Source organism: Camelina sativa, chromosome 16 (genome assembly GCF_030686135.1).
Source record: "Camelina sativa cultivar CO46 ecotype springtype chromosome 16, ASM3068613v1".
NCBI lineage: Eukaryota > Viridiplantae > Streptophyta > Magnoliopsida > Brassicales > Brassicaceae > Camelina > Camelina sativa.
In genome coordinates this window covers 14,644,960-14,662,846 of record NC_141895.1, presented here as the reverse complement: position 1 = coordinate 14,662,846, position 17,887 = coordinate 14,644,960, and the positions used below count along the sequence as shown (strand labels likewise).

The 17,887-nt window shown below is 40.3% G+C and overlaps 1 pseudogene; it reads right to left on the bottom strand.

Annotated features, from left to right (window-relative positions):
• Positions 1-17,120, bottom strand: LOC104753589 (uncharacterized; annotated as a pseudogene).
• Positions 17,121-17,887: the final 767 nt, after the last annotated feature.

Genomic DNA, 17,887 nt, shown 5'->3' with positions numbered 1-17,887 from the left:
TCAATGACGTTGATGAAGCCAATCTTTGTGATCATCGTTATCAATCTCTTCAACCAATTTCACGTATCTTCTTTTCCACAACCATCTTAATCCCTTGCAACACATCCTTCGTTGTCTCCTCACTGATCATCGCATCAATCCTCCTAATAAAACCTAAAACGAATCTAAACTTGGTAGTACAATACCACCATAACTGTTGCACCACAGCGATTTCAACATCCCGAAGAGCCTTCCCAAGAAACCCTAATTCCATTCCTCTGTTCACAGACTTAAACATCTCATCAACAAGATTCTCCACCAAAGCAACACCTGTCGTCTCCAACAAATGACCGCCGCACAAAACCCACCCATGAACGCTAAACCCCACTAGCTCGAACCCGAACCCTCGTGGACGTTTCCTAACCGTTTCAAGATCGCTGGTAAAAGATTATCCATGAGTGGAATCACAAACTCTTCTTCATCCGAAGGCATGGACAAGCTCGTGAACACGAAAACAGCTTTTGCAAACTCTGCCTCAGCTCTACAGGAGATAAACTCACGCAAGTCAACCCACGTTTCTTCGTGAATGGTGAATATCTCGAACGCGATACTGTTCACGAGCATGGAAAGAATCTTGAAAATTCTTTCCGAGATGACTTGTTCTTCAAGGCAAGATATGAGTTCAGGCGAGAGTACGTGAACCACTTCTGAATTCAAAGACGCTTCTTCTAAGATGAAAAAAGCGTGGAGACACTGTTATGGTATAGAGAACTCAAAACACGCAATAAACACACTTGGAATGCGCCAAGCTGAAACTAATATCTTTCTTGGTGTGTGAAATGGAATGAGCAAGGTGTTTCAATTCCCCTTATGCAGTTGTAGTATAAGAGGTGTCAATCCAATCTGAGTGTTTGCAAGCAATCAGGATGTGCATATATGTCTAAGTCAAGCCAAATATTAAGGATGTTTGTCACTAACAATCCTATGATGAAATGTAAATTGCAGAATGTAAAAGCTACTAGAACTAGGTGCTAAATGTAAATGAAAAAGAATGATTATAACAGTTATGAAGCTAGAACAGAAATAGAAACTATGGTAATGAACTAATGCAAGGCAAGTAATGAACAGGACACTAAGTAAATGCAACAGAAATGCAACTAGAAGGAGACAAGAGATAAGAGAGGATAACTACAAAGCATAAAAAAAAGTTCTGGGGATGAACTCGAGCAAGCACTCGATCGAGTGTAGATCGAGTGCAGGGTCAAGCTGGACAAATCCAGAAAACAGAGCAATGCAAGAAAAACAGAGCAATACAAAAGCAAATCAAACAACGATCAAACAACAGGATTTAAACTAGGAAATCAATAAACAAGGAAGGCCTTGAGGAGGGATTCATGGGCTGGACTATGATTGAGGTCATCTAACTTGGTCAACAAATCTCAAACAACTTGAGCTAATCTCTAGACATATATTTCTAAGACATGTTTAATCCACTCTCATGGCAAGAAACAATCAAACTCATGCATCTCTAGACTTGTTCTCACAAAGTAAAGAATCTACAGAAGCAGGCATTAAGCAATATGTCAAATACCATACAAGACCTCTAATCTCTTAGCAAGCCTAATGGTAAACTCTAGATCTAGCCTTATCTATGCTTCTTAAACATTGGTGTGATGCTAAGATGCTTGAAATCAGATCCTACCCTCTCAGTTATAAGACCAGCATTAAGAACATCTAGCCTAGAAGAGATCTACAACAATCAAGCTTGGCCAAATCAAACAAACCTCAAACACAACCCAGCCTAACCCATCCTCAAGATCCTAAGAAACTACTCACAATATCACATGATGAACAACAAAGTAATAAACCCAGAAAATACCGAAACTTGCATCAATAGAAAGATAAAGCAAAGATCTACATTATTGGAGAAGGAATCAAACACGAATTCTTAATATCTTGAAAGTTATGGAACCAGCAAAATCCAAGAATCTTATGTTTTTCTCCTTCAAGGAGGTACAAGATCTAAAAATAAAAGTGCAAAAGGAATAATTCCCAAAAGGGTAAAAACTAGGTTTTTGACTATCTAAAAAGCTGGACTCTTTGGCTGCAGGGTACAAGGTCCTGAAATAGGAAAAAGGAGGGGAAGCCCTAAAAATGCTGAAAGACAAAATAGCCAGGCAGCTCGGCCGACTCGACCCGGTGCTCGGTCGAGTGACCGGTCGAGTTGGGTTTTCTTGTGCTCCTTCCACTCCGTCAAGTCACTCTCAGCACACGGTCGAGTGTCTGGTCGAGTAGGACTCCAGACTTTGGTTCTTCAGCCTTAACTCTCTTGTTTTCTCCTCATGATTGCTTCACTTCTCCTCAGCATTGGTTCCATGCTCCTTAAGCTCCAAAATCACCTGTTTATGCATGAAAAGATGCAAATGCAATGCAACTAAACTCTAATAGAAGAATAGTCCTAAAGCTATGCAATAATGGTCAAAATAGACAGCAAAAGATGCAAAAGATGTGAATATATTAAGGGAAAACAGGGTAAAATATATGAACATCAACACCCCCAAACTTAGTCTTTGCTTGCCCTCAAGCAAATGAACAAGACATAAGAAGGTAGGTGAGGTTTGAAAGTGGGATCTCAGCTCCTAAAGCTTGCAAATAGACCATCTATAATCAATGTCCAAGTTACTAGTTTTATGATGCAAGCTGAATGAGCTGTACTTAAAGATTTTAGACAAGCCTATCACAACCTTTACTGATTTGAGCCTTAGATGTCCACATGCATTCAAATCAACTATTTCCTTTAACATTCATTCAATCAAGAACATGGATCAATCTTATGCAATGTTTTAAACTCATTTGGCTTGGAAATAAAGGTTTAGAGACAATGATGGTCTCTGTTTAGAGTGGGGCTTATCAATATCAAGGTTCTCTCATAAAAAATGGATTGAGCTTTAGAAGAATGCTAAAGGTAAGAACACTTAGACACATACAAGAACAATACCTTGTCTACCCAAAAGTAACCCAAGTGTTTGATCCTATCATTCTAAGCCCAAATGATCCTAGTTCTACCCTTTATCTTCTTCTCTTCTCAAATACCCTTTTCTCTTTTGTTTTCAAGCCTTAGGAGAGGTTTCTTATTCGATCTTTCTAGTGGAATGGGAGATTCTTACTTATTTGCTATGGTTCTCTTTTCTTCTTATTCTTAAGACATAAAAGCATTTTGCTATACTCTTCTTTTCTTTCTTTTCTTTTCTTTAACTAGAACCATCTTCAACAACAATTTTTTTACTTCCCATCCTTTCACTAGATTTTGATTTTACTTAAACACATTCCCCTCCTAAAGACTCTAACCTTTTCTTTCTCTTTTCCTCTTTTCTTTTCTTTCTTTTTCAAACAACCAAATCCCAAACCCAACAATGAAATCACCTAGTCCTATCTAGTTTGGAAAATGCAAACTAGAACTACACAAGGCATTATTCTTGTCAGTTCAAACCTAACACTTTCTACCAAGCTCAATCCCAAAATAAGCCTTATACACTCAAGAATAAACATGGCTTGAAAGAAGGGTTGGTTAAGGGTATTGGAAACTGATTTTAATGATTCAATCAGCTACTTGGATCAACAAGAGTGGTAAAAAGGAGAAAGATGATCCAAATATGTATATGATATCCATGAGTTTAAAGCAATGCACACATTGATATTTAACAGTCAATATTAAGTTCCTATAAGTAGGAAATGGCATCAAATCACAACATGCTTCAATTTAGACCAAATGCAATGCAAGAATTCAAGGCTTGGTTCAATCTTATGCTTCTAACCACTCAACTAGCATCAAAGTACTATTAACTTGGGCATTGATCCTAGATTGGTGAATCTAGCAAGCTAACAAGGCAAAACTCATCATAGATCTCCAATGCAAATATCTAACAGTCCTACATGAAACATGCTAAACAAGATCCTAATATGCAATGCAAACTACATGAACACTCTTTTTTTTTTTATAAAGATTTTTGCAAAAAATTTCAAATTTTTAGGGGTTTTCTATGCCTTAGATGCTATGCAAATACTAACATGATTGTGCTAAAAATTTGAAATAAGAAAATAGAAAACAATGTCAAATGCTATCTCAAACCCTTCCCCAAACTTAAATTACACAGTCCCTTGTGTAAGAAAAATTTGTATGAGGATTCAAGATTGAAAAGAAAACTAAACATGAGATGAAATGGTATTTACAATGAAGTGGTGATGTTGGTACCTTATTGGTTGTGGAAGAAAGTGTCTACATCCTCATTCATGTTGTCAAAGGTGTAGTGGGAGCTTGGATTTGGATTTGGAGGTGATGAAGGAGGCAACTCGACTATAGCCATCGACTGGTACTCGGTCGAGTGCCCGGTCGAGTGGGGTGGTCGAGTTGGCTGCCGAGTCTGTTTTTCTTCTTATGTTTAGACCCCCTTGCTTCCCTGATCATGAGAACACCAAAACAAATATCAAAATACCAAAACCCTAAACAATATGTACAGAGATACCTTAGGGACTTCCTCCCTAGTGAGCTTGTTTAAAGTCACTAAGCTTGACTTTTGATGCCTTTACAGGCTTGGTTTGGAGTCCAAGGAGGTGTTGAAATCCCCCCCTGGTTCCACTTGATAACCTTGGTGCTGTTTCTTGATCACTACCTCCTTAACACTTGAACTTTGTTTCTTCTTAAACTTGAGTCTTGGTCTTGCCTTCTTCAAAGAACTCTTGTTGAGCTGAACTTGAAGTTCCTTCACTAAACCAGGTAACACTTGAACTGATTCCTTGAGCCCTTGGACAGTCTTGGCTTGGGCTGAACCTTTAATCCTAGGGTCCTCTCCATCCTCAAAAACTTCAGAACTTGCTTTTCTCTCTACCACAAAGTGTTGACCTTCAATAGTAGGTTGATATGTTGAATTCTTGATGTCAAACTTCATAGTGAAGTCTTTAGCAAGGTGGAGCTTGATGGTTCCCATCTTAACATCAATTACAGCCCCATCTGTGGCTAAGAATGGTTTCCCTAAGATGAGAGGATCTTCTGGCTCTTGATCCATGTTCATGATCACAAAATCAGTTGGAATCCTAGCCTCCCCTATCTTGACCGGAAAATTTTCAATTAATCCAAGCACATCCCTCTTTGATCTATCTGCTAGGCCAATATAGAGATTGCAGGGCTTAAAATGTTCATACCCCAACTTCTCAGCAACTGTATATTGCATTAAGCTCACTGAAGCTCCCAAGTCACATAGACACTTGTTGAAGTGCATATAGCTGATGGAACAAGGTAGGTTAAATGACTCTGGATCTTCAAGCTTTGTTGGGATAATAGCTTTCCCAATCTCTTTCAAATCCTTCATGTCTTGATCTTGAGCCTTCTGCTTGGATAATTCAAGAAGCATGTCCTTGAGGACAGGATGTTGAGCATATTTTTCCAAGGGAGGTCCTCTCTCTTCCTCTTTCTTCTCAATGACAACCTCTTGTTGTATGGCCATCACTTCCTTCTTTTCAATCACTTCCTCTTGTTGCAAAGCCATTATTTATCTTTTCTCAATAATTTCCCTTAGTTCCTTCAGCTTTTGTGCCTTGAAACGTCCTGGGAATGGTAGAGGTGGTTTGTAAGCAGGAGGAATGTATCTAGCAGGCTTAACAGCTTATGTGTCTTCAACTCGATTGGTCACTCGGTCATGTACTCGATCGTGTGTGTGGTCGAGCACCTGGTCGAGTGGTTTCTCTGCTTCAGTCTGCTGAGTAAAACCTTCACTTTGGGCTTCAATTAGTGATGAATCCTCCCCACCTTGAATCTCACTGTCCTCAGTGACAACATTTCATAGAAGTGAATCGCTTTAGCTGTAAACTCCCTTGGGTTTTGAATAGCTGGTCCAGGAAGTTGGTTTGGCGTTGAAGCGGAAGTGTAATCAATGTTGCTCTCCATGTACTTGACCTTAGAGGTCACACTCTCAAGCTTGTTACTCAGGTCATTAGAATAAGAATTCAACGTTTGGGCCAGCTCAGCAAACTGCCTTGCTTCCTCAATCTGCTTATTGGCTTGCCCAAGCAACATTTGTTGCATCATAGCTCTTAAGTCAGGTTCTTGGCCTTGGTTGGGCTGAAATCCTGGAGAGGGATACAATTTAGCTTGGTATACTGGTTGATGTTGCATGGGTATGTAATGGAACATACTGTTGTGGAACATCATTACTGACTCGAACAGGTACTCGGTCGAGCACAGGCTCGAGTTGTAGGTCGAGCTGACTGAGATGAGAAGACAAATGCATCCGGGTCGTGACTCGACTGGTCACTCGATCAGCAAACGGTCGAGCGTCAGCTCGAGTTGATGGTCGAGTGGGTACCTGAAACTCAACACAGACAAGCAGAGGAAATATTCGAGTGATCGAAGGAACTTAATCTTAGACGGATATTAACCCTAATTTTCACAAATAAACACTCAAATGGGCAACGACGCCAAATTGAAACTAATATCTTTCTTGGTGAGTGAAATGGAATGTGAATGAATGATCTGATGATGAACAATGGTGAAAGCAAGGTGTTTCAATTTCCCTTATGCAGTTGTAGTATAAGATGTGTCAATCCAATCTGAGTGTTTGCAAGCAATCAGGATGTGCATATATGTCTAAGTCAAGCCAAATATTAAGGATGTTTGTCACTAACAATCCTATGATGAAATGTAAAATGCAGAATGTAAAAGCTACTAGAACTAGGTGCTAAATGTAAATGAAACAGAATGATTATAACAGTTATGAAGCTTGAACAGAAATAGAAACTATGGTAATGAACTAATGCAAGGCAAGTAATGAACAGGACACTAAGTAAATGCAACAGAAATGCAACTAGAATGAGACAAGAAATAAGACAGGACAACTACAAAGCATAAACGAAAGTTCTGGGGATGAACTCGAGCAAGCACTCGATCGAGTGTAGATCGAGTGCAGGGTCGAGCTGGACAAATCCGGAAAACAGAGCAATGCAAGAAAAACAGAGCAATACAAAAGCAAATCAAACAACGATCAAACAACAGGATTTAAACTAGGAAATCAATAAACAAGGAAGGCCTTGAGGAGGGATTCATGGGCTGGACTATGATTGAGGTCATCTAACTTGGTCAACAAATCTCAAACAACTTGAGCTAATCTCTAGACATATATTTCTAAGACAAGTTTAATCCACTCTCATGGCAAGAAACAATCAAACTCATGCATCTCTAGACTTGTTCTCACAAAGTAAAGAATCTACACAAGCAGGCATTAAGCAATATGTCAAATACCATACAAGACCTCTAATCTCTTAGCAAGCCTAATGGTAAACTCTAGATCTAGCCTTATCTATGCTTCTTAAACATTGGTGTGATGCTAAGATGCTTGAAATCAGATCCTACCCTCTCAGTTATAAGACCAACATTAAGAACATCTAGCCTAGAAGAGATCTACAACAATCAAGCTTGACCAAATCAAACAAACCTCAAACACAACCCAGCCTAACCCATCCTCAAGATCCTAAGCAACTACTCACAAGAACACATGATGAACAACAAAGTAATAAACCCAGAAAATACCGAAACTTGCATCAATAGAAAGATAAAGCAAAGATCTACAATATTGAAGAAGGAATCAAACACGAATTCTTAATATCTTGAAAGTTATGGAACCAACAAAATCCAAGAATCTTATGTTTTTCTCCTTCAAGGAGGTACAAGATCTAAAAATAAAAGTGCAAAAGAAATAATTCCCAAAAGGGTAAAAACTAGGTTTTTGACTATCTAAAAAGCTGGACTCTTTGGCTGCAGGGTACAAGGTCCTTAAATAGGAAAAAGGAGGGGAAGCCCTAAAAATGCTAAAAGACAAAATAGCCAGGTGGCTCGGCCGACTCGACCCCGTGCTCGGTTGATTGACCGGTTGAGTTGGGTTTTCTTGTGCTCTTTCCACTCGGTCGAATAACTCTCAGCACATGGTCGATTGTCTGGTCGAGTGGGCGGTCGAGTGGGACTCCGGACCTTGGTTCTTCAGCCTTAACACTCTTGCTTTCTCCTCATGATTGCTTCACTTCTCCTCAGCATTGCTTCCATGCTCCTTAAGCTCCAAAATCACCTGTTTATGCATGGAAAGATGCAAATGCAATGCAACTAAACTCTAATGCAAGAACAGTCCTAAAGCTATGCAATAATGGTCAAAATGGATAGCAAAAGATGCAAAAGATGTGAATATATTATGGGTAAACAGGGTAAAATATATGAACATCACAAGCTAACGCTTTTAATCAATCTTATAAAAACTCTCGTTCTAACAAAACTTGACACAAAGCTAACTCTCCTATCTATCTAACACAACACCCTGTGTAGATCTAAAAGAGTTCTAACACACTCACCTTCAAAGCCTTTTGTATTTGCTTGAAGATTTACAAAACTCACAACTTTTATCCCACGAGTGCTAACTCTTTTTGCGGCTAGCCCTTGTCACTTTATAACCCCACAAATGATCTCTAACCTAGATCTTTCTGTATCCTAACTAAAAGGAAATATTCCTTATCTCTAAGAAAATATCTTCCCTTATCTTTTCCTATCAAATATACTCTCAATATCTTCGAGTATATCTTGATCTCTTCTTCCTTCCTTCTCACGCATCTTGTCATTGTATCCACAATATTTTTCCGCGTCATCACATCACGCCACGTCATCATATCAGCCCTCTGAGCTACTTCACAGCTACTTGTTACCTTCAGAGCTATGTTGCACTTTCAATCTCCCCTTTTTTGACTGAACTTGGCAAAAAGGCATCCATCGTATTTAACCTGCTGACACATACACAAGCAGCAAAAACCCAAAAGCAAACACAACTGTACCAACAGTGCATCACAATTCTCAAAAGCAACAGCAGGTTAACCGATCAACGAATAAGCATTATGACCAGTCAAAATGTCAGACAAACCAGAACAAGTCTCAAAACCAATAATAAAAAAAATACAAGTCTGAAAAAGAACAATAAGGAGTTAAACAGCCAAAAACAAAAAACAGCTCCCCCACAGCTCATACTCCCCCTCAAGCATCTGAATCAGACTCATCTCCCCCTGCTTGGTTTGCATAGTTTAGTCAAAAATATCAGGAAAACTTAGAAATGTACACAGAGAAGTGATTACTTACAAGCGTCCAAGGCATTTTGCAGAATCTGAATAGCCAACCGAATGGCTTTGCGCTCTGTCGACTCACCACTGTGACGAACCGCCTCTGCAGGCCGTGGCACAATTTTCTTGCCCTTTGCCTTCTTCGTGTCTTGTTGCCGAAGACTCGGAACAGGGCGCTGAGCATCCAGGAGCTAATAAATGAGACTGGGAAACAGTAGACGAAATCCAGACTGAGCTTTAAGACCCAACTGGATGATCTGATCATAGATCATTCTCCGAAAATCAAACGGAATGCAATGCATGATCATGTAGATCACCATGGCTCTGTTTGCTGAGATGTACCCTGTATTCACCGTGGGGACCAATTGCTGCAGCACATCTTATTCAAATCCTTGATTACCGAGTCCTTGATTGTCGTCGACACCAGCTGCTTGCAAGTCTTCACTTTACCACCAGATAAAAAGAGAGCAAGATCCTCCTCCAGAATTGCAGCTGTCTGCAGTCTTTGTTTGTATGGAGTCTGAACAGGGCATTAATGCGACTTGGGGAAAACTCATACACAAAGTCTCGGACTAACATATTAACCGAGTTCCCTTCAACCTTCACTGCTGGAAGATTTGCCCAGAATTCATAGACTACATAGGAATCATAAGATCTGATTTGAGTGACTGTTTTCAACAACCCAACTTGATCAAGCATCTCCCTAACCGGATCATCTACTCCCAGAGAGTAGCACACCTCAGCAGCAATGGTTCTAGAAGAAAAGAAACCATACCTTCGAGCAGCATCAGCGGATATGAACCATTTAGAATCAAACTCCTTCGAAGGATCACTGCGAGAGGTGGACACACCCTTGTCCCTGCTAAGAGACGGACGCTTCGTATCGCGGCTGTCTGCATCAGCAGCTGATTGTCGTTTACGCAGACGGGATGAGATTCCCTAATTTGATAGCGCAAGCACATCACCGGTCAGATCAATCACCGGAAAGCGAGATCTTGTCCTTCTTGGTAGAGAAGACAAAGAGTCGCATGTGTCGTGATCCGCTTCAACAGACACCGGTCTGGGAGAAGGATTCTCAGGCACCGGCTGTAGTTGATTCGTCTCGGGGTTTGTAGATGACCATCGCCGTTGTAGGATCAATCGAAACATAAGGAGATGGCGGAGGTAGGGCTGACGGAGGGGTGTGAAACTCCTCATCTGAGCTAGAATCATAGTGGAAACCGCTAAACACAGATTTCATGGTGATCAAGAGTTAGAGAGAAAAATCAGAGGAAGAAAGAAATTAGAAGCTTAAACGACAAAGATCTGAAATCGCAAGGATGAGAAAAACTCAAAACCCTAGCCGCTCCTTTTATACTCCCTCTTGAAACTTATTTGGGCTGTTAAGCCTCGGCCCATCAAATAACTCTACCCTGAAAACACTCAATGAATCTGTTATGGTACATCGGATACTTTTCCCTTTTTAATCTCAAGTGCATTAATCACAGGATCCTAATAAATCAGATTCTCCACTCCTGTAAGGGAAACTGTATCTGTTCATGACTCAAATCATCAGATACACACATCCACGAACAACGAACATGAAGGCACCCAGATCGAGAAATAACACATGTGAGCAAAATCAAAAATTTTATTTTTTTTATTAATATTATTTTTATTTTTATTTAAAAAATAAAAGGTTTAAAAAATGAAACAGAGAACACAGTACTAACCATACCTTTGCCGTGTCAACCACTTGTTCAAAACATTTGCCATGAGCTACATAACCTCTTGAATTGTTAAAATGAGAGACTTGATGCAGGTGGGTAGTCTTTCACAATGCCATGCCTTTAGTCTGCAATCCAACCCAACATGTTAAGGCAGCTGGAGATTCTCTCTTTGAATAGTACATATACATATATATATTTTTTTATTATTATATATGTGTCACAGCCTTCTGTTAGTTGTTTCACCGACATGTATAACAGTGACATCATAAGAACTTCATCACCAAGTCAGTGTTTTCCTCTTGAGAATCTATGTGTGTGTCTCTTCACAGCTCTTTGACCTCCTTAATCATGAAAACATTTGACAGAATGGATAGACCGACATGACAGGCAGCTATTTCCCACAGTTTCTTACAGAGTGCTGATCTTCTATATATTCTAGGATTTCCATGATCTGTCCTAGCTCATGTTCCTGTCTCTGATCAACACATCTTAGGTAAAACAAGTTAGAACTCATAAACACCAATGGACTTCCTCCAATTTACAAATCTGTTAAAGTCCAGAGGCTTGGTAAACAAATCAGCTAACTGTAAATCATGCTCACATGGTCAATCTCGATCAGTTTCGGCTCAACTAGTTCACGAACAAAGTGGTGTCTAATATCTATATGTTTGGTTCGTGAATGCTGAACAGGATTCTTTGAAATATTTATTGCACTCAAATTATCACAATGAATTAAAAGAGTATCAGAATTCATACCATAATCTGAGTCCATTTGTCGCATCCAAAGGAGTTGTGTGCAACAGCTTCCTAGCGCAATGTACTCAGCTTCCGCAGTTGAAAGAGAGACACTATTTTGTTTCTTGTTGTGCCATAATATCATATTGTTGCCCATGAAAAAGCAACCTCCACTTGTGCTGCGACGATCATCCACAGAACCTGTCCAATCAGCATCACAATATCCACTCAGACAGGTGTTAGTATCATTGGTATAGTAGATACCAAAGTCCAATGTCCCTTTGATGTACTTGATGATCTTCTTAAAAGCAAGCAAATGCGACATCTTGGGCTTTGCTTAATAGCGTGCACAGATTCCTACTAACAGACATATGTCAGGCCGACTAGCAGTCAAATATAATAGACTCCCAATCATTCCTCTGTAAAGTCTCTCATCTACATCATGCCCTTCTTCATCCTTGGAGAGTTTGTCGTTTGCGCCCATTGGAATCTTTGCTTCTTTACTCTTATCCAAGTCAAAACGTTGTACAAGTTCCTTAGCATAAGTACTTTGAGATACAAAAATCCCATCAGCTGATTGTTCAACTTGCAATCCAAAAAGTATCTTAGCTCTCCCACCATACTCATCTCAAACTCCTGAGACATGCTTTCCACAAACTGTTTTACGAGAGGCTGACAAGTGGAACCAAAGACAATGTCATCCACATAAATAGGTATGAACATCAGATCATTGTTGTTGTTAAGAACAAACAACGTTTTGTCAACACTTCCTTGACTGTATCCGTGATCCATCAGAAATGTAGTCAGTCTCTCATACCATGCTCGTGGTGCCTGCTTTAGACCATACAGGGCTTTCTTCAGTCGATAAACATGTTCAGGATGCTGCGAGTTCTCAAAACCCTTTGGTTGCTCAACATAAACCTCCTCTTGCAGTATTCCATTTAGAAAGGCACTCTTAACATCCATCTGATGCAAAGTAAACTTCAGAGCACATGCCATACCAAACATAAACCTGGTTAACTCCAACCTTGCCACCGGAGCAAAAGTTTCATCAAAATCAATTCCCTCTATTTGAGAATACCCTTGAGCTACCAACCTTGCCTTGTTCCTTACAATGCAACCACTCGCATCACTCTTATTCTTGAATATCCACTTTGTTCCTACGACGTTGACATCAACAGGACGCTGAGTGAGCTCCCAAACATCACTTCGTTCAAATAGTTCCAACTCATCTTGCATAGCAGCAACCAAGAACTCGTCGCGGAGCGCCTCCTTGTAATTCTTGGGCTCAATAGAAGAAACAAAACATGCAAATTGCACTACATCAGAATCCTGAGAGACAGATTCTGGAACGACAACCTTTTGTTTCTTCCCAGCCAGCTGAGCAAAGTCAATATGCTTCCCTCTGGTGACTCTACCCCCTGAATCGCACCTATAACGTCAGTAGAGGAGTGATTCCTATGAACCTGAGAAGTCACAGGCTCTGAACCAGGTGGTGAAACGGGCCTGTCATAAACAACAGGACTGGCAGCTTCTGGCACAGACTTCTCAGCATTAGTCACCAGGTCCGTGTCTGAGACAAGAGGAACTACTTCACTCCGTAGGAATGAAGTGTCGTCAAACACCACATTGACAGTCTCTTGGACAGATCACTGACTTTTGTTGTACACCCGAAAAGCAGTGCTATGACCGGAGTATCCTCGAAAGATCCCTCATCACTCTTGGAGCAAATTTGCCCAACTGATCCTTATCATTTAGAATATAGAAGAGACATCCAAACACATGGAAATAATGCACAGTTGGAGACTTCACTTTCCAATGCTCATACAGATTCTTACTGGTTCATGGACGCACATGTACACGATTGATGATATAACAAGTTGTGTTCACAGCTTCATCCCAGAATCGATGAGGAACCTGATTACCATGCAACATCGCCCGTGCCATCTCTTGCAGTGTTCTGTTCTTACGTTCAACAACACCATTCTGTTCCGGCGTTCTTGGAGCAGAGTATTGATGAGTGATACCTTGATGTCCACAGAATTGCTCAAACTTATCGTTCTGAAATTCACCACCATGATAGCTTTGAATGGTTTCGATTGAGCATTTATCACTTTTAATCTGCAACGCAAGAATACGGAAACACTCAAGAGTATCAGATTTATTACGAAGAAACCTTAACCAGGTGTAGCGAGTGTAGTCATCCACCATTACAAAGATGAATCAACGACCATATATACTCTGAACTTGTATAGACCCCATCAGATCCATGTGAACTAGCTGTAGTGCATGACTTGAGCGAATGTCTGTAAGGGACCCATGCGATGCTTTGATCTGCTTACCCTTGTTGCATGGACCGCATACGAAGTGTGGATCAGCCTTCAACTTAGGCAGTCCTCGAACAACTTCTTGGTTTGCCAATTTCATCATGGTGCGAACATTCAAATGACCAAGTTTCTAATGCCACAACTCTGTGTCTAACTTCGCAGTAGCATTCAGACGTTGCGTTTCAGATTTCCACATATAGCAGTTATTCCCAGACCGTCGTCCTGTGAGTTTGACAGACCCTTGTTGATCAACAGCTTTGCAATCCTTTTTGGTGAAAGTGACATCCAATCCTTCGTCACACAATTGGCTGACACTAATCTGATTTGCCCTAAGACCATCCACCAAGAACACGTCCTTCAGTTGTGGTTGAGTGTCACCACTAGTTGCACCCTTTCCTTGAATTGTGCCTTTTCCTCCATCTTCGAATGTGAGCCAAATTGTCAAGAGCACCTGTCATGTGTCTGGAACATCCACTATCAAAGTACCATTTAGCCTGATCAACCTCAGTTTTTCCCGCTGTGTAGGCAACATGACAGTAGAGATCATCTCTTCTGACATACCCTTGATTAATTCTTCTGGCAGCTGGATAGAAACTACCATTCTACACTAGATTCGTCACACGATTCTGAAACTTGTAGAAATGGGCCTTATAGTGATTTAAGTGACCACAATACCAGCATCCACTTCTCCTGCTGAGACCAACAGGTCTCTGTACAGACTGTTGATAGCGATGTGCCCCATACGGCTGTCTTTCAGGCATCTCATGCTGCAGATTTATCCGTCTGTGATGATAATTCGTCTTAGGAAACTGACTGCGTTGACCAGGTTGATCTTGGAGTTTCGACTCAGAGGTCTGTCCTTTAACAAATTTTGTGGCCTTAGCGGAGTTGGTTCCTTGATATCCCAGACCCCACTTTGCAGTGCTTGATTTTCCATTGCTAAGTAAGATGTCCAAATCCTTGGTTCCTTTACTTAACATTCTGAAGAGATGATCATTGCAATGTTCCTCCAATTGCTTCTCGAGGCGCAATGACTTGGATTTTTCTTCACTAAGTTCCTTAGATATCATTGCAATGTTTAACTGAAGCGTATCTCTCTCTGCAGACAGCTCACTGTTATCTTGAGTCTTTTGCACAATAGTCTGAATAAGAAGTGCGATCTGATCTTCCATTGACAGGTCAGCCTCCTCTTCATCTGAGTCAAACTCAATCTTCTTCCCAAAATCCTCATTCAATAGCAGTGCTTCATCTCCTTCATCTTCTTCAATAACTCCCAGTAGAGCGATAAAATTGTTCAGGATTTCTCCTTTGTCATCTTCCTCATCTGAATCACTCTCACTCCAAGTAACGTATGACTTTAGCTTACTACCTTGTGATGGACAATCAGTCTTGGTATGACCAAAACCCTTACATCCATAGCATTGCAGAGAGAGCTTACGTTTGTTGTTTGGACACTCAGCCTTGTAATGCCCATATCCTTCACATTCAGCACACTATCGTTCTGACTTTTCACTCTTCCTGAATCCTTTATCAGTATCGGCACCCGTGAGTGACATAGTCCCCTTTCACTGACCTCTCTCCATCTTGCAAAAGTACTTCTTAACTAACAGACCAACCTTCTCTTCGTCTTCAAGCTCCTGAGATTCAACAAGCTTCTGTTCCTCTACAGCTTTAAGAGCAAATGACTTAGCATTCATTTTCTCTTTCTTCTTTAATTGCATCTCAAACGCCTGCATCATCCCAACAACTTGATTGTACTTGAACTCGTCTCAATTCAAAGACACATCAATAGCAGATCTGTGCGGTTGAAACTTGTCATGTATACGTCTGAGAAATTTCTTGACCAGCTTCTTGTCCTTGTATCGTTTACCCAAAACAACAGATTCTTGAGCAATACCACTCAACCGGCAACTATAATCCGCCACAGATTTTGTTTCAGTCATTTACAGGTTCCCAAAGTCAGATGCAAGAATGCCCAGCCTCGTGCGCCTAATTCGAGTAGTGCCTTCAAACATGACTATGAGAATGTCCCAGGCCTCTTTAGCTGACACGAAACCTTGAACTTGGTTGAGGATATCTCTTGGCAGAGATTTGAAGATGACTGACAAGGCCTGCGAATTGTGCTTGGCCTCAGCCTTTTCTTCAGCAGTCCACTTCTTTCGATGTTTTTGCACCAGTTCACCATCTTCATTCTTCTTAGTTGGATGAGACCAGCCGTCCTCCATTGCAAACCAAGCTTCCTTGTCAATGCTCAAGATGATCTGCTAGATTGAGACTTTCCAGTAACCAAAGCATTCTGGATCCAGCTTCAATGGACCTTGTAGTGTAACAACCTCCAGTGATTTCTCCATACCATAGTCGCAAGATCTCACCTGTTGAAAAAGATATCAGAACTTTTTATCAGGTGTCTGCTCTGATAATAATTGTTATGGTATAGAGAACTCAAAACACGCAATAAACACACTTGGAATGCGCCAAGCTAACACTTTTAATCAATCTTATAAAAACTCTCTTTCTTACAAGACTTGACACAAAGCTAACTCTCCTATTTATCTACCACAACATCCTGTGTAGATCTAAAAGAGTTCTAACACACTCACCTTCAAAACCTTTTGTATTTGCTTGAAGGTTTACAAAACTCACAACTTTTATCCCACAAGTGCTAAATCTTTTTGCGACTAGCCCTCGTTACTTTATAACCCCACAAACGATCTCTAACCTAGATCTTTGTGTATCCTAACTAAAAGGAAATATTCCTTATCTCTAAGAAAATATCTTCCCTTATCTTTTCTTATCAAATATACTCTCAATATCTTCGAGTATATCTTGATCTCTTCTTCCTTCCTTCTCACGCATCTTGTCATTGTGTCCACAATATTTCTCCACGTCACGCCACGTCAGCATATCAGCCCTTTGAGCTACTTCACAGCTACTTGTTACCTTCAGAGCTCTGTTGCACTTTCAGACACCTTACCGCATTCTCTCTGATCCCTTCATGGACACGTGGCTCTTTCGAGGTATAGATTCGCATGAGCTTGAGAGAGAGACATGCCGGGTAAGAGTCAACGCAGAAACAGAAGAACTTGGTTCTGATCAGTTGATTCCCTGTTGGCTTTGTGAGGGAGGCGATGAATCTCACTGTCGGTTCGATGTGGGGATTCGCAAGAAGCTTATAGGCAGCTTCGTTCAAGTGTTGGGCGGAAGGTTTCAGCGTCTCCTGCTTCTCCATGGGAACGAATAAGAAACTTGATAGAGAGGAATTGAAGATAGAAGCGTATATATATATTTACGCATCATTAAATTAGATTTGTTTATTTGTTTTGTAGATAGGATAATGATGAGCAGAATAAAATTGTTATAATTCTTTATATATTTCTGTTTTTTTCTATCCTTTTAAAAGTTGCAAAAATAAAATTGACAGAAATAACACAAATTTAGGTTTTTGTTCCAAAGTTAGCAGTAACTCTTAAAAATGACAAAATTAGCACAAAATTAAAATGAAAGAGTTTTGGGCCAACAAAAACTATAGTCCATCAAGTTTTATTTCTCTCAAAATATTCTCAAAGCCCAAGAGATCACTTTCACCTTCACTTTCTCGAAATCGCATCTTCTTCCGTCGCCAAGATATCTGATACGGCGGTGGTTAGCATATGATCACCGTTTTACCTGTGTATGTCATCGCTGCTATATTATTGTCTCGCTTCGTCCCGCCGTTTCGTGCTCTCAATCATTTGAATCGCGTCGACTTATACACCATCTTCTCAATTTCGCCATCAGATAATACAAGCAACTATAAACGCTTCATCTCGTCACGGTTAGAAATTAAAGGTAATCACCATTCTCTCAACATATTTCGATTTGCGGTTCTTTATCGCTGTGTTTATGTGTGTCTAATTTTGATTTTTTTTTAAAAAACCTAAATCAATTGGATGCAAAATTAAGAAAATTATTGTGGGTTCTTCCGAAAATTAAGTAAATTTCTACTATTCTCCTTCT